The sequence below is a fragment of the Uranotaenia lowii genome, chromosome 2, assembly GCF_029784155.1.
Source record: "Uranotaenia lowii strain MFRU-FL chromosome 2, ASM2978415v1, whole genome shotgun sequence".
Lineage (NCBI taxonomy): Eukaryota > Metazoa > Arthropoda > Insecta > Diptera > Culicidae > Uranotaenia > Uranotaenia lowii.
The window spans coordinates 325,618,544-325,641,128 of record NC_073692.1 but is presented as its reverse complement, the minus strand read 5'-3'; the positions used below and the strand labels follow the sequence as shown (position 1 = coordinate 325,641,128).

Sequence of the window (22,585 nt, the reverse complement as noted above, 5' to 3'; positions counted from 1 at the left end):
AACTTTACCATTTGATAGGATTTTTAGCCATTTTTCCTAAACAGGCTTTTTCATGGAAAATGACCATTTTTTTCAATATCCAAAAATTATCATCAAATGACCATTAAAATAACACTTGAACTTAACCTAAACCAAGAAAAATAGTTGAACTTTCACATTAAACAACCCATTTGTTCCTAAATGCTTAAATTTGATCAGGAGAGATGTTTGTTTGTGAGTCTTAAAAAAACAGATATTTTAAGATTTTAAAATTATATTACAAGTAATATAAAAAATCTCCTAATAAAAACCAAATTTAGCTTATTTGTACTTCAATTTACAGGCTTTTTAATGTAGTAAACATTTTTCTGATATTTTAACTTTATACTTAGTTAATGATGATTATCTGCAAAAATTTCATGTTGATCAAAGTTACCCCGCTGATCAAAGTTCCCCCAGTTTACGGTACCAAATTGACAAAAAAAAACTTAACACTTGTAACTTTGGTCAATTTTGTCCCTTTATTAATTTTTGCAATTTTTGTCATTTTTGTCATTTTTGTCATTTTTGTCATTTTTGTCATTTTTGTCATTTTTGTCTTTTTGGTCTTTTTTGTCTTTTTTGTCATTTTTGTCATTTTTTTCATTTTTGTCATTTTTGTCATTTTTGTCATTTTTATCATTTTTGTCATTTTTGTCATTTTTGTCATTTTTGTCATTTTTGCCTTTTTTTCATTTTTGTCATTTTTGTCATTTTTGTCATTTCTGTCATTTTTTTCATTTTTGTCATTTTTGTCATTTTTGTCATTTTTCTAAGAATTTTAAAGTATCGTTTACATGAGTAAATCACAACTTCAAGATTTTTATGGGAAAAATTTACATTCTGTTCTGAAAAAACAATATTTTAAACTTGTCCATTCAAAACTTAAATTAAAAGCAAAAACTCAGATCTTGAAACTACAAATCCCCATTATTTGAAAGATGTACAAAAATCGGATTATCAAATCAATCAATTGGTTTTTAAAGTTGAGTCAAATTTCTGGTTTCTGTTTCTGTTCTAGAATTTATAGGTTTATGAATTTAGAAATTCCATAGGCGTACATCAGTATATTATCAAAAATACATGACAAAATCAACGAAATAAAAAATTTTCTCTACGATCGAACAGAATCATTGCTATATAACATGTTTTTAAAATCCGGATTTTTTTTTCGTTTGAACTTGCTTCTCACGAGGCAAAACTTTAAGTCGGCTCATTTAGTCATTAGAAAGTAGCCAAACATTTCAACTTTGATGGAATGTTTTGCTGACCCCAGATTCATGTGCAAACGGCACCGGAATAAGCCTATTATTTGAAGGGGAGCCACGCCACGCCATGCGTGGCTCAGTCCAGAAAAAAAAACGGTTCAACTATTTTTGAGAGGACCACTTATTTGAGTCGTTTGATGAATTTATCAAACCCGAAAGACAAAGTTACGGTGGCTTTTGTCGAACGGTAATTGTTTCACACTCCCCTTTGCCCAAACCATCATTAAGGCAGTGCTAATCTGATGAATCTAATGTTTCTAAACAATGTGCCAAGTGGTCTTTTCTTTTCGTTTCATTTGTTCCTCCAAATGTAAGCCGTGGGCAGTTTTCATGGTCAACGCCATTACTTGTTTACTTCTTAGTAAATAGTGACCGGGGATTGTTAGACCTGTTTAGGAAATGTACCTTCGTTGCACTTTTTTCCAGTCTTGTAACATAAACTAGCCGTTGGGCGATTTGTTCCTTCTTTATGGACTCATAATTTGTCTGTAAGTCGCGGTTTATGACTACTGGTGTATATTTGTTGTGCTTTTTTAATTATCGAAAAAAAGCCACTGAACTACTTTCCGGTTGTTGTTTTCCGTCTAAGACTTTTTTTCTACTGCTAAGGAAGAAATTAGGTACTTGGACTGGAACTAGTCCGTTTCGAGGTGACTGCTCGTTGATAACGAGAATCGATTAAACACGGTTGTGGACACTGGCTTTTGTTGATCTGAGCTACGAAATAAAAGCAGCACATTACATATACTCATCCGAAAAGAAACAAAAAAAACGGGTTCGTTAAAGAAAGGAATGGCGAGAATAGAATAACTTCTTGCCAGTTCGAAGCAGTTAGAAAGATAATCAAGCTTAGATTACGAGCTGGTGTGTCAACACAACACTGTACTGTTTTTTTCTTTGGCCCAATGTGGTATCAATTTTTGAAAAGGGCTAAAGACCTCTGTTTTGAAAGAAAAAATAAACGCTTTCAAAGTTTCAGAAAATATATTCTTTTTCGCTGTTTCTAATCATTCTACTAACGAAGTACCTAAACTTATTGAAAATTTACATTATTTCATTCCGCGATAGGTAAATACATTTTTTCCATTATTTTTACGTGAAAACAGAATAATTTGGATTATGCGTCCTTTTTTCTCTTTTGATTTATTCGCCAAAATGCGAGCGCCCTTTTTAAATCTAGAATGTTCGCCTTTTGGAAATATGAGAATGCCTTTTTCGATCTCTAAATTGGCTGTTTTGTCCGTGATGCAATTTGAAAGGGAAAAATCTCACCAGATAAAAATAAACAAAAATTACTTTTTGGGATGGGATGGCAAAGAGCATTGTTATTACACACTCATGGAAAAAAAACTATTCTCCTTGTTTGAAAAACCAAATCACTATAATGAAATTGAAAAAATTAAAAAAGAGGGTCATATTCTTAGTTATAAAACAGAAAGTTCAAAACGTTTATGCTAGTAACTGAGTTGAAATCGATATCGAATTGTTTTGGAAGTTCGGTTCTTAGCTAATTGGTGGCATTGATTGTATCATGGTCAGTTACAGTAATTTTGTCCTACAAATTTTGCGATCTTAGTTATTATAGCTCAAAGTTTTGAATAAACTTCTAAAGGATCAGCTATGTATGCAATGCGTGTTAGAAGATAATGCTTGGTCCAAATACCAAATTTGAACTGAAATTTTATTTTTGTTATAACTCCAATTGTGATGCGGTCTTCGGATGAAATACTTGCCTTAATTCAGGCTTAAAAAAACAATTGTAAAAACCAATCGGCCAGGAAAAAAATAGTTATCTTTAAAACACCAGTATTTTTTTTTTGCTTCTTCCGAGCAAACTGTCGTAACTGGTGGTTCCGGTTATCCCGCTACTTCACATTCTTTTCAATTTCTCTTGATTTTTTTTTGCCTTCAAGTGACACACACTATCTCCGTTCTTCACTTCAACATCGTTCAAACTGATTTTTAAAACCTCATTTGTAAAGGCTTGCACCTATTTGTACTCCTTCTCTTTTTCTCTCGTAATTTTCATCATACTCTCTTTTCGCAATCAGTAATTTTCCGTCTTTTTCTCTCATAGCTACTCATTTTTTTATCACTAAGTATTTTTTCTCTTTTCCACTGATATAAATTATCAATTTGTATTTATTCTACAAATTGGATATATTTTACTATTAAGTTTATTTATTTATATATCATTTATCACTTCTATTCACTACACAAACTATCTCAAAATCTCAATTAAGCCTTAAGAAAACCTCTTTCCATGGTTAGATCTTGCTTAAATTCGACATGCGACCTTTTGGTAAGCTAATGATCAATTTCAGCTTGAGGCGGGTGAGATTCATCATGTTTTATTGTTCCTATACTAAGAAGGAAAACTCTACAGTACTTTGTGGTTCGTTAAGAAATTAAAAAATGTAAACATTACTGTTGCAGTAAAGTAACCATACCTTGTACGATTTTTATAAATAACCAGCTGAAATATTTTTTATGAATCGATATTTGAGATCCATAGAAAATCGGATCTTTTTAAATGTTAACATCAAATCTGAAACCATCAATAAAAAAAATCCCTAAAAATGAGGTTTTCACCGATTATAATCGGTGAATTCACTAATATGAACAATACTGTTAATTACAGGGAAAAATGAAGCATATTTGATCATTAGCAAGTTTATTCACATACGATATGTTGATGTTATCCAATCTGAGATGTTTGGATCTAAGTACAAGTATTTTTTTTATTTTCCCAAAATTTCATATTTGGAGCATAACTCAAAAACTGTTCTACTGAGATTTCTCTTACATCATTTGATATCCCAAATTTTAATTTGAAGTAGAAATGTTAGACAACAATGAAAATTTTGATAGCTGGAAAGATCAAAGCTAGAGCACTTTGGGTAGAAGAAACCAAATAGGAGGTAAAAATGTGAGCTTGTGCGATTTTATTATGAACAGCTTTACTTTGTCACACTAGTGTGACTTCTTTGTCACTTTTGACTATCCAACGTATCTACCTATTTACAATAATGGTTAGCCGATATGTCATCAAAATAAAAAAATAAATATATCAATAAATGAAAATTTCTAAAATTCGGAGCGATTTAAATTATCCAAAAAAATTTTAAAACCTATCGATTGTAAGCTATAGGAAGTAGTTGATAGTATATTTGGTGTATATTTCAACAGTTATTCCGGTGGACAACTATAATGTGGACCGCATGGAAAAATTATCGTGTCAGCAATTAGGAGGGGCAGCCAAATAAAATATATTCGAAGGACCAACTGTATCCCTGATCCAAAAAGCTGATTTAAGACCCAAGTTCCGACCAAAGTATTCGCATCGGAGCACTATGGGACACCTTCGTACAATGAGACGACAAAAAATATAAGGCGAATGCGCCAAATCTAAACAACTGAAGTCATCCGTTGGATGATAAAGTGAACCTACGTTTTGAGTTTACAACGTTTACTGAACGATATTTGGTTTTCGAGATATAAGGAAAACAAAATAAAACTTTGGCTGGAAGTTTATGGCGCTGTAAAACTTTGAACGCGTTTTTCTCGAAACAGTGATGTTGGTGCATTCGCCGTATTCAAAATTCGATAACGATTTCCTTTATATGAACTTTTTTCACGATTACTTGAATGCATTGCATGAATTGATCAACCAATATGAACCAATTTAGCAATGGTTTTGCACATGTGCTCAGAAAGGACAAAAAATCGGAACATTAACTATTCAAAATGTATAGTGTATTTTTGAAGCAATACTAACTTATATCTAATCAACTCGGAAACGCGTGAATATTTTCCAGTTATGTGTTCACAAAAAATATTTTGAAGATTAGGTTAAATTGACTCGTGATATTATTCATTTTCATATAAGGCATTAGAAAATTAATACACAAAATAGCATCACTCAAGTTTTTTTTTTTTTTTGGGAAAAGTAGTATCGGAATCTCAGATATCCGAATGCTATCAAAACTTTTAGTCATAATCAATTATTACAATCATCTTCCTAGGGCTTGTGATATAGCTCAGTTGGCAAGTCTGTTGTCTCCTGAGCCGATGTCCGCGAGTTCGAGCCCAAGAGTAAACATCGAACACAGTTGTACCGGATAAGTTTTTCAATAACGATCCGCCAACTGCAACGTTGATAAAGTCACGAATGCCATAAAAATGGTAAAACGACTATAATCGAACGAAAAAAAACCTCTTCCTGCTACTTATGAACAATGTTCAGTAGATTATGTTGTACATAAAACATACTATTTATCGAAAATGGATAATAGCCCATTTTTGTATTTATTTCAATTTTGAATCGTGCAAGTATGTGCAGCTATCTTTCCCTTAGTTGTGGTCTATTTTCTTATAGATCATAATATTTTGAGGCTTAGAAAACATCATGAAATTACTCATTTTTACACTTTGTTATTTACCTGAAAATATAAAAAATATTTAAAAAAAATAGCTTTGATGTTGCTTTTCTTGTGTAGGAGTAATATTGATTTGAATATTATTCGAGGTGTGTTTCCTAGAAGGACTTAAAGAAGAAAAAAAATACAGTGACGCTAATTTTTACATTGGAAAAAAGTCGACCTTCCCCGGTTCATTTCCACCAAAAATTAAAATATTTTGGTCGCATATATTTTTTTTAAAATTTTCTATTTAAAATCTTTAAAAAATATACATACATTTTAAGTGTTTTTTAATTTCGGAGGTCCTTATTCTCTTAGTTCCAACTTTCAATATTTTTAAATTGAACTGGTTGCTCAACAATCATATCAAAAACGTTGAAAATTTTCATAATTATTTCAAACTAGTTACGAAGCTATTAAACCAAAAAAATTGCTTAAAAAATATCTTTGAATCCTAAAATTTAAAAATTAAATTTAATATTTAAAAATTTTTGGTGAGAATTCAGTTTTTATACTTCTCCTGAGTCAAATCTCTTAAAACCCCATTCGCACTTCAGACTCTATGCAAGTCACTACAGCAGTTCAATCTTGCTTAAATTTTGCATGTTACTTTCTCCCGATAAAATGATTATTATAAAAATGGAGTGTTTCATAAAACGTTTTATACTGTGATTCTTCAATTTTATTCAAATAGCAAGCACTACTTTTAAGGTTAAATAATCCTAGTTTCTATAGTTTTCAACCCACTATTTTATTATTAATCTCTTTAATTCTTGGTTTTGAATTGAATTTTAAAGTTTTAGGTTTTGTTTTCAAAATGGATGAATCTAGTCTAAACCAGTGATAAATTTGAAACTATAAAAAAAATGCATTTCTATCTCTGTATCAATCTTAAATTTACAAAAATCAACAGTACTGTTGGCAAAAGTAAAATGTTTTGTTCTTTTCATACTTATTTCAGTTATTCTACTGAACACTGCAGTTCTTCTTGATTATTTATTGGAACATAAATGAAGCATTAATGTAACAGAAAAAAATCTTAATTTCAACAATTTTATACCAGCTGTTACAAAAATCTCTAGAAATCATTTGATTGAATTAACCATGGAAATCCATAAAAACTAAAAAAAATTAAGATGCAAAAATCTGGTCTAAACAGTCGATGAAATTGAAACTTCGCCTGAAAAAAAATAGTTTTTCACATTTAATTCATTAATTAAAAATATAAACAGTATGTAAATTCTTACGCAAAAATGATGTTCAGATGATTGATAGAAATTTGAAGCACCTTCAATATGAGAAAAGGAAATTTTAAGTTTATGTTATGTAGCCGAAGATGTACGTGCAATTACTTTTACTATAAACTAAATTTAATATTTTAAATTCTATTGAAAACTGAAACTGAAAACACCATGAAAGAGTGGAATCATCAAAATTTATATTTTTTCTAAAAGGCGTATTCATATGCATCCAAGCATACAAATATTGTGGAATTAATTCAAAGAACAAGTTTGAAAACAAAAAAGATTTTTTTTTTAATATTTCGTTGAAAACCAATCAAAGGGTGTTGGATTGTTGTTCATGTACTGTTAAATTTCACGAGTAGCAGTAAAATTACACGGTTGTGCATTTTAGCATTGTTGTTTTAATAGGTCTCGTCTACATCGTTCAACAAAGTTCCTGCTTTTCTGAAGATGGCCTTTTGGCAAAACGTTAAAAACAGCGATTAAATTTCATCCTAATATTCAGCGAAAACCATCAATCCAAAAAAATTTTAATTTCAAGATGGCAAAATTTAACAAAGTTTCATCTTATTTTGTAGAACAATCTTAAATATCTTTTTTCACATGACAGTTGCATCCTTCTTTCTAGACATGAATAACACAGTATTAAATAATCTTGTACTTTTACATGTTTCAGCTTGCAAATAATTGGGAAAAGGTTTTTCTACTAAATTTACATGACTTTGTTGATTTCCACATGGTATTTTTGCAAGGCTGCGTTATAATAAAGCAAGCTATACAACACATTTGACCAAATCATATATGAAATTTTAAGCTCAGATTTTTTTCTGTGAAGATGCAATTTTGTTTTCAACTTTGAAACTAGTTTTTGTGAAAATTTAATGAAAAATATAAACTGCGTGAAATGACAGCGTGTTAAAGTTGGAAGGATGTGCGCTGCTTCACGTGATTGCAATGTTTTGTAAACGCCAAAAATCATGTGAACACGACCAATTTATAAATAAGGGGTTGCTTATTTTTGAATCGTTTATTTTATTGATTGCTACATAACGAAGTCTATAATTTCCGAAAATTGCCGAATTTTTCGATTTTTGATCAAAATACTGTGAACAAATTTCTGTTTTTTCAAGTAAAATTCAGTTAGCGTAATCTGGAATCAATTTTAATGCAGTTCTACTAAATCTAGGCCTGTGTGTAAACTATTGAGCACGTTCTGTATAAACTCTAACTTTTTTATTGACAAAGTTTCAATTGGTTTTTGTTTTTTTTTTAATTGTTACCAGATTTAATCTACCTGACGTTTGAATTGAGTACCCAGCGATTAAAAAAAGGGAAAGTTTTTCAAAAATATGTGAAATCTGTAAAATTTGATCGGCAACTACGGTTAAAGATCATCAGGGACGTCAAGGCTCATACCAGAATTTGTTATTTTGAATAAGCGAAAAACTAAGAGTAGATCGCTGAAATGTCTTGAAGGGTATCCATAAATTACGTAACGCTCCTAGGGAGGGCGGGAGGGTGTAAACTCAAGCGTTACGATTTGTGACATAGGGGAGGGTGGGAGATATGCCCATCGTTACGTAACGATTTTTTCCTTAAACATTTCAGTATACTTAATCGCAGCTATTTTGATGTCATGCAATTTTCAGAATGATAAAAAAAACTAAAATCAGCTTAAAATTTGTAAGTTTCAACATGATTGAAACTAGTTTGTAAACTTTCCTCTTTGAAGAATCTGAGATAGATTCCTTAAAATGTTCATTGAATATCCGTGAAATAGCCGTTGGAAAACCGGATATTAGATAAATTTACCTATTTTATTATTTTTTTCAATGGATTTAAAATTCAATTTTATTTATTCCGAGGAATATCACTAAGTGGGGTATATTTTGCATAAAAAGTTATGCTCCTTAAACAAAATGAAGTAAACAAAATAATCATCAGTGAAAAAACACAGAACAACTTGTAATAAGACGACCAATTTATTTTATCAGAGAGTTAATACCAATGAGTACTAAGAAGCGATTTGGTTTGAATAGATTGTTATTCCGTTTTGAAGAACGTTAAACAAAATTATGTTAGATCTTTTTTTTCGATCTTCGAATATCTGTATTTTTAAACATGAGAAGATTGGGGGGGGGGGGAATCATCAGCGTTACGTAATTTTTCATAGGGGGGTACGTCGAAGTGTTACGATTTGTGACACATTAGGGGGAGGGGGTCAAAAAATTCAATTTTGCGTTACGTAATTTATGGATGCTGCCTTACAGTTTTTCTCCGATAAGCTAAAAGTGTTGGCTAGCTATGTCTATTAAAACCTAACCTCTTACAACAATTTTTTGCTAGTTCCAGAGCTCGTAAGCTGTAAAGCCGGTGCAGAGGCAACAAGACAGGTAATTTCGGATGGATGACAAAACTTATGAAAAAACCCTATTTCAAACAAATTTCAGCGGTTGACTCCTATAAAATTTTTTTATCATGGCAAGGTTCCTTGCAGATTGAAGTATGTATTGGCTAGTTACTTTGTAAAATTAAAATGAGTTGCCTAAACTCTGCTCCTGTGGGAAAAAAACAACGATTTTCAAAACAAAAACTTTGGTTTTAACCGTTTTAAAAAGCTTAAAAAAGTACCTACTGTTGTATGTATATTTCGCAACCTACGATCTTTACTAAACGAATATATTTTAAGTTCAATCTCGTGATGGTTTTGCTTCGTTCTCATTAGATTTGGCCAGTAAAATTTCAGTGGCACATTAACAAGCAAGTTTCGTTAATTTTCAAGCAGCTGAATTCACCAAATTGCAGTCATTTTCTTTAAAAAGAGAAGCATTTGGCCAAAAAGTAGCGGAAATTGAAGGAGAAGGATGCAGCCGACCAAAGTACAGATTTGACGAAGTATAAGTAGAAAAAAGTGATCAACAACATGACTGCAAAAAGTGTTCGCTGGCCGATAGGAGGATCCAAGAATACAGTCAAAATATTTCTAATAAAAAAATTATGAGTTATCATAATATTACTTATATTTCCTTCATAGACATTCTTCCTGTTGTGTTAGACCTTTCCGGAGATACAAAAAAAACACTTCTTGTTCGGTGAACTGTTAACAGAAAAGAGGAATTTTATTTCGTCTTTATGTAAAATTACAGCTTTTTCCGCGAATTTAAAACAATACAAAAAATTACAGTAAAACTAACATCTTGGCAACATTATAGCGGCGGTTGAATTGTTCCGCTTGATAGTATACTTTCAGGCGTTTGAAAAGTATATCAGGGTGACCAATAGTCGTGAGATCGATCACTTCCGGTTTTTTAGATACACGCATTCGTAAATGACCCATTTCTAAATGAACTAAGCTTTAAGTGCTTCAGCAGAGAAACATGTGTCTGAACGGTCTGAAAGAACCTATCGAAGCTCATTCGAACAGGTGTTTTTCGATTGAAGGTTTACAGAAGTCAGAAATTTGAGAAAAAAATAGAAGAGACACGTTGCATAGCTTCGGTCAATTTTGTGTAGCTCATACTAAAAATCGGATGATATGGGGTTTGTTTATCGAAAAAAATGCGGACTTAAATAATTTTTTTTTTGAAAATTTACGCACCATTGTTGATTTCTACTTTTCAGAAATTGATTAAAAAAATCAGAAAACAATCATTTTTAAAATTAAATTTAAAATTTAAAACAGTTTGAAATGTGTAAATGACATCTTATCTAAAACTTGTGAGTTGTCGTAGCTTTTTATATTAAGTGAAAATGCACATCTCATTCAATCATCAAATTCCCCCAAACAAACCCAATCTACCTGTATTAACAATTCCCCAATTTGGCAGATGCAATTTTAGTCCAACAGCTTCCAAACATATTATCGCACCTCGAAAGCGAAAGCTGAACCAGAGTGGATAAGTAGGTAGCTAATTTAATGTTGGAATCAAGTGTGAAACCAAACCAATAACAATCGGTCAAACGGTCATCACCGGTCAGCATCGATTGCAGCAGAAAGTTCAGAGCGAAGGTGAGAAAGGCACTCCATTCAAATGCGAAGGGATTTTGTTTCATTTGATGCTTTTCTACCATTACTTATGGGTACCGTACTAGGGAGTGACTCTGAGTTGGGTCAGAATATAGAAAAAAAGTTTTGAGAAACTGCAACTTTTTAGTTCTTTTGATGATGATAACATTAAATCGAAATAACATGCATATTTCAAAAACTGACGGTCGCCTGATGTTTTTTTTTCCAAAACATAACTTGTTTTGCCTACCTATAGGCAATTTAAACTATTAGGATGCGCGGCACACTTCTTAACAATTTTGCTTCAATTTTATGCAGAAACAAACAATTGCACGCAGATGATTAATGCTGTAGGCCCAAAAGGAAGAACAATTCACATTGCTCAACGGTACACACCCCAGCAAAAGTACTCGTGAACCCTACAACAAGTGATTTTGTTTGGTTCCCGCATTTGCTAATGGCAGAAACGCAGATGATTGATGTTTTGAGTGAGAGTTTTAATGGCATTTCGCCACTATTTGAAATGTGGGAACAACATTTGCCCATCATTGGCAAATCAAAACGCTCGCTGTTGAGGCTACTTCTGATGCATTCGATAGAGTTTCCCCGCAGGAGGTGTCGCGGAAAATGAAACAAGGCGGCGGCCTTTTTGGACAATCCTCCTTGCACTATTTTCCCTCAATCAGTGCGGAAGGGGGGAGCCACGAGCTTCGGGTTTGAATCATTTAACCATCAATGACTTGAGGTGCGGTGCCTTGCAATTGAGCTATCGCCCTCCCAATGGGCACCCAGTGTCTATTCAGCTACGGTAAAGCAATTTCCTGAGGGCATTTTGAAATTGTTTTGTGTTCGCCATTCGGTAGGAAGCGATCTCCGTCGGGTGGATCTTGATGGGAGTGCTAATGGAGTGAAAATGGGCTGTTATTGTTTTGAATGGGCGACAAATGTCTGCTCGGTGAAGTAATGAGATTATCATGCTATCAAGCTACAAATTAGAGGCAGAGGTGTGAAACGTTGGCTGTCATTATTTTAGAGCAAAAAAAACGGGGAACAAAATTTAATTTATTTTGATGTTAGATAATGACAATTAACCTTAAGCTGTTGGTACTCATAATTTTGTAAGACGATAAAGATCATATCTCGAATATCAAAGTTGATTCATTATCCATCATACTGTAAGACAGATTTTGATTCTGTGATAGCAGATCAATCAAAGTATTTTTAAATTTCAAAACAAAAAAAATTTTTTTTTTTTGATTCGATAGGGTATAGTCATTTTAACATCTCTGTGTTACTCGCGACTTTATATCAACATATCCTGTACATCTTTGTTTGATATTTACTCTTTCGATCGAACTCATGGTTACCAGCTCAAGAGGCAACTGCTTTGCGAACTGAGCTATATCACAAGCCCAGAAAAAAAAAGAAAATTCAAGATAAAGAGGGAGGAATAAAACGAGATTCAAACCAGTTATTCCGACTTTACACTGATGGACATAAGAACATACGCGACATTTTTAGTGTTCTATTGAGTTTTCGTTGTTTGATTTTATTTCATCCTTGTTATGAAGATCTGTAAAGCATTGGAAAATACTAGATAGAGATCATTTCACAGAATCTTTTCATATAAAAATATGTTAATATCACAAACTATTCAGAGTAACTCTAAATTTAAAAATTGCGATAATTTAATTTATGTTGAATATTTACTTATGTCCTTTAGTGTATATAAGTAAGAGAAAGTCGGGTAAGACGGACACCCTAAAGTAAAATCGTAATAGAAAATCAGATATTGCTTATCTCATTGTAATTTTCGTGTGGATTGGCAGTTGAGGTTGTTTGCTATCGCTTTTACCATTGGAATTGTAAATTTCCGTCATCCTCCATTTCAATAGCAGTCTAAAAGATGCTTGTAAATTACATTTTTCAAAATGGTCGGGTAAAACAGACACTGTGTAGAAAAGGTACATTGTTCCGGAAAAATTGCTGTTAAGTACTTAGTTTTTCTATTAGTTAATTATTTGAGAACGTTTTTAATCAAAATGGAACCAACTGGTCCGAGCCCAGAAGCGAAAGAGTGTAATTTTCGGAATTCCGTATTTTATAAAGCTGTTTCACCGGTGATCCAGTTTTGAAAATGTTTTATAGCCTGTTTGCGATGGTGAGTGCTTTTCGACCAACGATTGTTCTTGCCAAGGTCTTTCGAAGGCATATGAAAGATCGAAATGATAAAAAAAAATTGAAATACCTGGAGAAACTTGAGCGTAGTATTTAACTAACTACTTGCTAGCATCCTCGGTGGGTTATCGAGTTGATAACCTTCTGTATTCGAAATTTACTCAAATTTACAATATTAAAAAAAACTCGACTATTCGTTTCTTTTTGTAATTTAAACAGTAAGCCAATTTGTTGTATGCAAGCCTCTGTCCAAAAGGTTTTAAGTTATAAGTTAATAAAAATTTGCAAAATTTTATATTATCCCCCCACCCCTCGTGATGTTCCAACTCCAAGTCCAATCTCAAATTGGTTGCGACCTAAATAATCCTAACTTTTTTTTTTAAATCCATAGAGAACAAAAAAAATTGAACTCTCGTTTTAAGGTGGAATTCAGTTGTTGAGGGTGAATTCACATTTTATTCGGATTTCCAATTGTTATTTCACGGATATTCAATACAGATCTTAAGAAGTCTTTCTTAGAATCATATTAAACGGAAAGGCTACAATCTTGTTGAACCTTACACATTTTAACTGATTTTGGTTTGCATAAATCCCCTGCAAAAATTGCACGGATATACCTCTCCTGTATGCTACATTTCTTTACGCGCTAGTTTACCTCCTCTCGCTAGGAATGTTGCGTTATTCATGGATGCCCCTATAATTAATTTTTTGAACTTGCTAAAACTTAGAGTTTGAAATTATATCGATATTTGATCCAAAATTTCGTTGTTAAAAGAGACAGTTAAAGAAAAATTCAAAGACAACGCGTCAAAATATATGAAACTCCTATTTTTTTTTTCATAAACTTCAAATATTTGAATGAAAGTATAAAAAATACTATTTTCTTTAGATTTGGTTTTTCCGTACACCCTCAACCTCATAAATAATATTCACAAATCTAATTAATTGCATTGATACGGGATGAAGTTGTTTTTTATGTCTGTTGGTGTTTAATATTCAAACCGTTTTATAAAAAACATGGTTCTGCAGCAAAATGACGACCATTTCAGGTTGTAGTATCAATAAAAACAAAACAAATATTAAAAAATTAGTCGTAACTGTATAAATAATTCAAGTCAAGAAAAATATGAAATTTTGTTTTAGTTATAATGTGGTTCAAAACAACAAGAAATGTTTATTTATGCAAAAAAACTGCCTTCCCTTAAATTAACTCTAAGAAAAACACTTAAAAAAAAAAATTCAAAGACTGGAATGTTTAGAAAATATTTTTATGTTTTCTCATTCTTAATATGCAAAACTAAGAATTTTTCAAAACTTTGTCAGAAATAATTGGAGTATTAGATGAAAATTTTCCAAAAAAGAAAAGATGAATGACTTCAGGAGTAAAGTTTAGGTAAATGCTGGCTCCAAAAATCCCTAGCGAAAATTCTTCTCTGACTGCTTTTTAAAAAATCTGATAATCCAAACAAACAATTTTTACTTCTGTTCTTTGAATTCAGAATTTGAATGTTTTAATGATTATAATTTTTCCAGGAAAAATTTGGCTTTCATTCATATAAGCGAAAATGAAGCTTGAGATAGAGAAATATTGTGGTCACAGAGATATTTCAAATCGAGTCCATTTTATTTTTTTTTGCAGAAATTAAGTCTAAAATTTCTGCTTCATCTCATTTTTTACAATAATACTTGGAGACCAAAAAGGAATCGAAAAAAATAGATGTAGCATAAGCATAAACATATCACAGTTTGTTATGGTCTCATATCTCACATTTATTTCCATCACAGAATTTGTGGCATACATAACAAATATTTTGAATTTTTACATATTGCACAGATTTTCAAATAATTATTCTTTGATCACAATAGAGTTGCTTTTTAACCAGACTCATGAGAATGTTATGAACTTGGTTATTTACCATGTTCCATGTGCCATGTGCAATGCTCCAAAAAAAATAAAAAGTTACCTAATTTTTATGGTTAACTTAGCTTTTCTATGATTTTTTGAAATTATTGTCCAAGATGGTACCGGAAGATCTTAACTTAGCTAAAGGTTGCCACATTGTCCGGTTTTATCCGGGTTTGTCCGGATATTTGGTACTTAATTTGGGAACAGTCCGGCCCGGCCCGGTTGCCAGGAAATCATTGAAAAATGCCCGGATTTCGCTCGGATGTTTTCACTTTATTTGGCAAATCACCTTAAAAAAATTGTGCTGTAGTTTTTTTTTTATTTAGCCATCGAAACAAAAAAAATTCGAGCAGATTTTGCGAAAGTAATCATGAAAAGATTTTTCGAAGCCGAAAATACAATTTAAAATCTGTTGATGAATACTTTTTTTATCAATAAAAAAAAGTTGAGTTTTAATGTTTTTATTTTTTATTTATTGGATTTTTTATGATCTTAAAAGCACCTAAATTTAAGAACCACTGAATTTAGGAAAAAAAAATCCTATTGGAATTTGTTTTGTTTACTTTTTTATTGACCAGATTTAATGGAGTTTTTTCATTTTTTTATAAGAAAAACAATCTTTTAATAATAAATTTCATCTATTTTATCAATCTACAAACAGTTTTTTGTATCTTACTTATAAATTATTTTAAAAGGCACTTTCACCACCTTTCACTTTCGTTCGAAGTACCGGATCTAAGCAGAGTAGTGTGGGGCCGCTTCACAGTGGTTCAAAATAAAAAATAGTGGGAAAAAATTATTAAAAAGCTATTCTGTTAAAGATTATAGACGAAAAGTTGGAAAAAATAATAAATTAGATTGTTTTTTCAAAATTTGTTTTTTTTTTCAATAATTGCTAAAACGGGATTTGAGCTTTATACTGGGAAATTGAATATTTTTCAATTAATAATGAATATTTTTGTTAATAATTAAATATGGGCTCCTAATTTCCTGTAGGTTGGTTGGACAAATATCAAAACTGATGTTTTAAGGTGAATTTGCATATGTATCGAAGCAAACAATGCTTGATTTATTCTGTCTAAATACTTTAAAATTTGCATTTTTAAACCAAACTCAATGATATCGTATCCAAAATATAGCAAAAACTAGCAGCTGATTTTAAGATATGTTTTTGATGAGACTTCCACCTATCCAACGGTGTATAATTTATCACGGCGATCGGCAGCGCAAGCTTTTTTTTGCTTCCGAAAAATAAATAGGGTAAATCGAAAAAAAATTATCATCTAATTTTGGGTTTTCAATCAAGCGAAACTTTATTAGTTCATGATATTAAGGAACTTTTTTATCTCTAAACTGTGAAAAAGATTGTAATACATCACTTCGGTATAAACATTTATACATTTTTAAAGATTTATATGCTTTTTTAAGTTGTTTTGGGCTGAGAATAAAAAATCCTATTTTTAATTCTTGTGTTAAAGTTGTCGTTCATGTTTGTTTCATAGAAGGTGTATAAAAAGTCCTAAAAAATATCTGAATACATCATCACGTTCCTAGAATATTGGAGATTCGATTCCAATACAAAAAATTTGGTTGACTTGAAAAATGGGCTTTTTCCGGCTTTTTGGGGATTTGAACCACTGTGCCCTTCTAGAACCGCTTCCGCTGCCGCTGCTTTTCGGAGATATCCGGAACCAACGATATCGATGTACTGAGAAGCTAACTGCTTCAACAAAATACTTTGGTTCACGACTTGACTAAACACTTTGTTTACATTTGTGTTCCTGTTTTTGACAGTTTTTATTTTTACATGTCTTTAACGCGTTCAGTGTAATGTAATATTAATTAAACTCCATGGCGTTATACATTCCGTGTCGTGTAATTTTCAAAAATTTCTAATTCAGTGCTTTTACAAGTTTTGTGTGAACAGAAAAATTAGTAAAATTACATCATATATGATGTAACGAAAAAGATGCAGCACATATGACGGAATATTCAGTGGGGGTTGAATATTACACGTCTGTAAACTTCTAAAGACGTTTAAAATTTGAAAACATGTAAAATATTTAAGTCATGTAATATTTGATTCTCACTGAAAATTCCGTCATATGTGATGGTTCTTTTTATTGACATCATATGTGATGTAAATTTACATCAAATTATCGCGTTCTGTGTCAAGTAATATTTGTGTCATTAAAATTCCGTGCTGTTAAGGATTCAAATTTTTTTAGTCTGTTAATTTACATTAATGAATCGCGTTCTATGTCATGTAATATTAAAGGTTTTCATTTTCAGTGTTGTTAAGGATCAGATTTTTTTTCTGTGTAGATTACTGAGGTATGCTACTCCGTTGCTTGCATATGTATTAGTAGGCCAACCAAAAAATAGTTATAGAAATTCCACAGAAATGTATGGATTTTTTTTAAATATTAGTTTTCCAGAAAAACTACTATTTTTAAAATTTCGCAAAAAATATAAAAATGTTCACCAAAGTATTTACAATGCATTGAGCTCTTTTTCGTATGGAAAAAGTATTTTTAACGTAGATTTTTAATTGAGTTAAAAAAATTGCTTTTTGCTTAATTCCTCATAAATGACTTTTTTTTTAATTTTTTAGTATCTAAAATAAAGAAGCATTCATTACAAGTAGTAACAAGTAATTTTTAAGCATATTTTTACAACTAAATTTGAAATAATGCTTTTTGAAATTCAAATATTTTGCTGAAATACCGTTGAATTGCCTAACTCGTAGTCAGAATATCGAAAGCTTTTGAACATAATTTTACTAATTGGTACACAATTTATTTCAAAGAATGCGACTGATTACTTATTTGAACAATAAGACCCTTCAATTATCCATAAATTGTAATTTTGTTTCAAATGCCATACATATCGTTCGAAATTTCATAACTATTTTTGACCCTGCGTTTACACGGTTTTGTGGATTGAGGTTAAGCGCAATGTTATACCTAGTGACCTTATCTTGATGTATATCAATCATCAAAGTGTAGTTGATTTTTTTTGCATTCAACAATCAATATGCAACTTTAAACTGCTGGTTGACCTTATACAATCAACATGAAATACTATAGATTCCACTAAAATGGTACGATTGATTCAACTATTAATATAATAGATTCAGTTACAAACGGATGATTGACTTAATGCAATCAATTATAAATATAATAGATTCAACTATGATAGTATAATCGTTTTAACTGTAAATAAGATAGATTGAACTATAACTCTATGGTTGATTCTAGGCATTCAACTAAAAATGTAAAAGGTTCAACTAGTGGTTGTTGTTTTCAATTTGCTATATTTCAACTTCAAATTGTGTATCTTTATACGATTGTGTAATTTGTTCGCCCTGTGCAAAAAAAAACTATGAATTGAGTTTCGTGTTAAATCGAAAATCGTTAATGAGGACGGATCCGTGCAGGTACCTTTGCGGAAAAATAAAATAGATCATCTTTTGCGAAAAATTTTATAGGTATTTCGTTATTTTTGTTTATGTTATACTAGGTCCGATTTCCCTTTGATTCGAGTGATATCACCAGCAACATTTTCCGGGAATTTTCAATTCTCAAATTAAAAAAAAAGCCGATCCTTTGTGCCAGAAAATGTACTGTCGGATACGGCTTCGGTGCTGCCGGGACAACTAACAGATGTAGGTCGCAAATTTGACTGCAGAAATAATAGTGTTTCTGATATGGTAGGTTGTAATTTCTGGAATTATCCCGCTGAATATGAGTCTATAATATAAATTTCTTATCTTACTTTCCCTTCTTTGTTTCTTTAGGTCTATCCCCGTCGTATTACTTGATGGAATCGGCTATCAATACAACTTACTGCAGTAGAGGTTAATTTTAATAGACAAGGCAAATCTACCATATCCATAGTTGAAATCATGGAATTAATCATAAAAATATAATTGCATCTATCATATCTACGGTTAAATCAACTTTACCCTTATAGATGAATCAACTATACTTATGGTTGAATGCAGAAGATCAATCGTACGGTTATAGTTGAATCTATTATATTTATTGTTGAATGCGTAAAATCAACCATACACATATAGTTGAACGCATTATATGTATTTTTGAATGCCAAAAAAAACAAACAGATAATCAATTATATGTAAAGTTAGAAGCTTCATATTTAGTCGAGAAACAAACAGAAATATGATTGAATATAAGTGGATTCTTGTAAGAAATACCCAAGTAACACCGATAGTTTTATTAGAATCCTCAAGCCCTTTTTATAACCTAAACTTTATCTAGTAGCCTGCTATAAAAATTTAAATGTTACTTGGGTACTATACTTTTCTCTCCATGAAGAACTATCGCTCAAAAAGTGAGCTTCAGCTTCTCATCATTAACATTTAGTAGTAAAAACGCATTAAGAAAAAGTAATTAAAATTCAAAGGTGATTTTCTTGAATAAAATAATTTAAAAAATAATGTGATCAAATTTTTATCAAGGGTTTTTAGCACGCATGATTAAAGAGCAAAACTGGAAACCTGATATACAGAATAAAATACAAGCACCATGGAGCACTATATGGGAAAACATAAATTATAAAACAATCTCATTCAAAGACCGTGCAATAATTTTTACTTTTCTAAATGACTTGATCCCGAACAAAAAAAAACTTAAACAGTACAACATTGGTAATCTTGCTAACATTAGTTGTGAGTTATGTAATCTAACAGACACAAATGAGCATAAAATTAAAATTTGTCCGAAATCAAAAGTAATATGGGACTGGTGCTCGTCAATTGTTAAAAATAAGTTCAAAATGAAGTGTCATGATTTGGAGGAAATATTGTTCCATCCGGTATCAGGGAAGTCAAAAAAATCTAAGGCTTCATTGTGGTTGGCGGCAAAAGCAATTTCTTACAACTTGAGGGTAAAAGAACCCGATTTGTACATTTTTAAAAAAAGAAATAAGAGATGCGAGGTGGAATAAAAGAAGATGGTTTTTAAGAGAGTAGTTAAGTTAAGTTAAGAGAGTAATAGTAGTTATTACAAAAAAAATAGGTGACGTGTATTACTCCCTTCGTTATTCATAATTGCGGTCTATAAGGTTTTAAAATAGTTTTTTTTTAAATAGAAATCTAAAAATATAATTTACCTTGATCCAACAAGCATGAATGCAAATTCAAAACCACAGGTTCAATTGTTCAACAGATCGCTCCACTCAATCCAGATGAAATCACTCAATATATTTGTAAACATTTAAAGCTGTGCTAGCTATCATTCACTCCAACTCGTTCAACAGTTGTTCAATTTTCAACGATGTTCCAGTTGTCAAGCTATTTGCAATTTTCCTATTTAGATCCAATCAGCAACTGCATAAACGATAAACACATTCACAGACACTAATACGGGAGGAACACTTCCGATCAGTCTTTTTGGATCACCAAGCTAGGGAGACGTCACACAGAGCTGTACATCGGAAGAGACAGAATGCACAATAAACACCTGAGTAAGCAAAAACCCGCAATGTGGGACACTTTTCAATTGCAACCGATACAGGTTTGAGCTTCCTCCGCCGTCGATGGAGCTGAATACAATCCAGTTGCAACAACGATCCGCAGATTGGTACAGTCCGAGTATGAAAAAAATTAATCCGGGAAACGCTATTATGGGTTTACCTTCATTCACCAATCAGGTTTAGTTATACCAACTAGAAAAGGAAAAAACAAAAAAAAAACATTCGTTGAAAAGCACTTTTCACTTTTTATCACTTGAAGTGGGCATCCACTGCAACCACAGTTCGTTATAGTGGAGTCCAGGTTTTTTATGATTTTATTTACCGGAAGCAACTTGTAAACCCGTAGACTAATTCCCAAAAACTAGATCACTTTTTTCGGGTTCAAGCTTATCTCTCGCCGCTCTGTCTTCATTCAAGGTCGGATGCGCATCACAACTCTCGAGTTGGGCAGCTCTTTCCTCTGACATACGACCGGTTCTGATTTCGTTTTCACTCAATTTACATATCAAAAAGGCAAATTAGCGATGCTTTTGACCAGCACCAGAAATTGATGCATTTTCTGAACCGGCCGCTGACATTTAATCTTCCGCAAGTTTGGAATACCATAAAACGGCCATGTGCAAATGAGGTGAGGGAAGAAAATGAAACATGCTGGACACTCACTTTGGTGCATATCACTTTTCCGCCAACTCAAACTACTAAATTCCGGTGCTCATCGAAAAGCGCGCCTCGATTCAGTTAGCAATTGTAGCAAAACATCAAAAAAAAATCTGCACATAATTCGCAACTATTTACCCCACAATAGCAACTAAGTTTGAGTTGAAGGCAATAATAATCAAAACACTAAAAAAAATAACATCGGCTTTCCCAATGTGCAGCGAAACGTTTCATGTAAGGTGGTATACGCATCACAAACAAGCCTTCAAAGCCATACTTTCTTCCACTCCAGTAAGGACACCTACTAGGCACACTCCCCAATTCAGTATATCGCGTTAGAGACTAAAGAGCGGAGCTCACACTTCGATCGAATGATCGCCACCGGAATCAAGTCCGAAAAGCACTTTCGCCCACCGTGAAGGTCCGACGGTGACTAAACTTGCTGGTGCGAAAGATTGTTTTGATTCCGACCAAGCCATCGCCGATCGCCATGCCATGTGCTCGATCGTGGATCATCAGCCGAAGTAAGTATAACTTCCAACTTTCAACGAGCGATCAGCTGTTTCTCTATGAGGTATCTCGCTGGGTAGGAAAAGTTGTGTGGATGGAACTGGGAACCGGCTTTCTTACATAGTTCCGAAGCAGAATGGGAAGCTTTGACCGAAGAGTTTGTTTTGTTTTGTTCGGTTCGGTCGGAAAAGCTTTCTCGGGGGTCCCAACCCAACTCTCAACGAGTCATTGGAAACTTTCGCAGTGAGACGTGAGCAACGAAATATAACTCACTTTGTACCGTACTTTGCAGAGTTGCCAACTGTTTTAAGTAGGATGGATGACTTTCTATCGTTTATTGACTAGTTTTATAAATAGGTTTCTATTCTATTCCACATTTCTATGCTCAAGTAACAGTTGTAGCTTTATTATGGTCAGCACAACTTCGTAAGAACTACATAATTTATCTTCATAAAAAGCTGAAGCGCATTCTCTGCATCATTAGAACTCTAATAAAGCACAGAGAACAGAGGTCAGGCTGGAGCTCAAATCTTGTGTAAAAATGCCAACCGTTATTTTAAAGAAAAAATAACTCAGCATATAGCCACTAGATGTCGTTAAAAACAAACTTAACGAAGATTTGTTTATTTTCGTTAAACATGCACGCTAAGGTAAAAATCATTTTCAAGCATTAATGTACAACCTGTCTGAACATTTTTGAATGGTTATTTGGTATTTGAAATCCATCGCATGAACTTATGAAATTAAATAAAAAAATAGAAATGTTTCATTATGTATACAAACGACCAAGTTTTAGATGGTTTTCTTATTAACTTGATCGGCAGTTGAAAAGCTATCGATCCAACGTTTTAAAGGAATTGCTGTAAAATCTTTATCTT

At 32.2% G+C, this 22,585-nt stretch overlaps 1 protein-coding gene across 5 annotated transcripts in view; it reads right to left on the bottom strand.

Annotated features, from left to right (window-relative positions):
- The window catches only part of LOC129747895 (uncharacterized), a 97,077-nt gene extending 75,459 nt beyond the window's left edge, over positions 1–21,618 (bottom strand). The window contains exons 1-2 of one of the 5 annotated variants that reach the window (XM_055742281.1): positions 21,503–21,618; positions 20,178–20,732 (exon numbers count right to left, since the gene is read on the bottom strand). The gene's annotated coding sequence lies outside the window, so the exon portion shown is untranslated. Of the gene's footprint in view, positions 1–20,177; positions 20,733–21,203 lie in introns of all 5 variants that reach the window. The other 4 variants (XM_055742280.1, XM_055742282.1, XM_055742283.1 and 1 more) reach the window with 4 other exon arrangements.
- Positions 21,619–22,585: the final 967 nt, after the last annotated feature.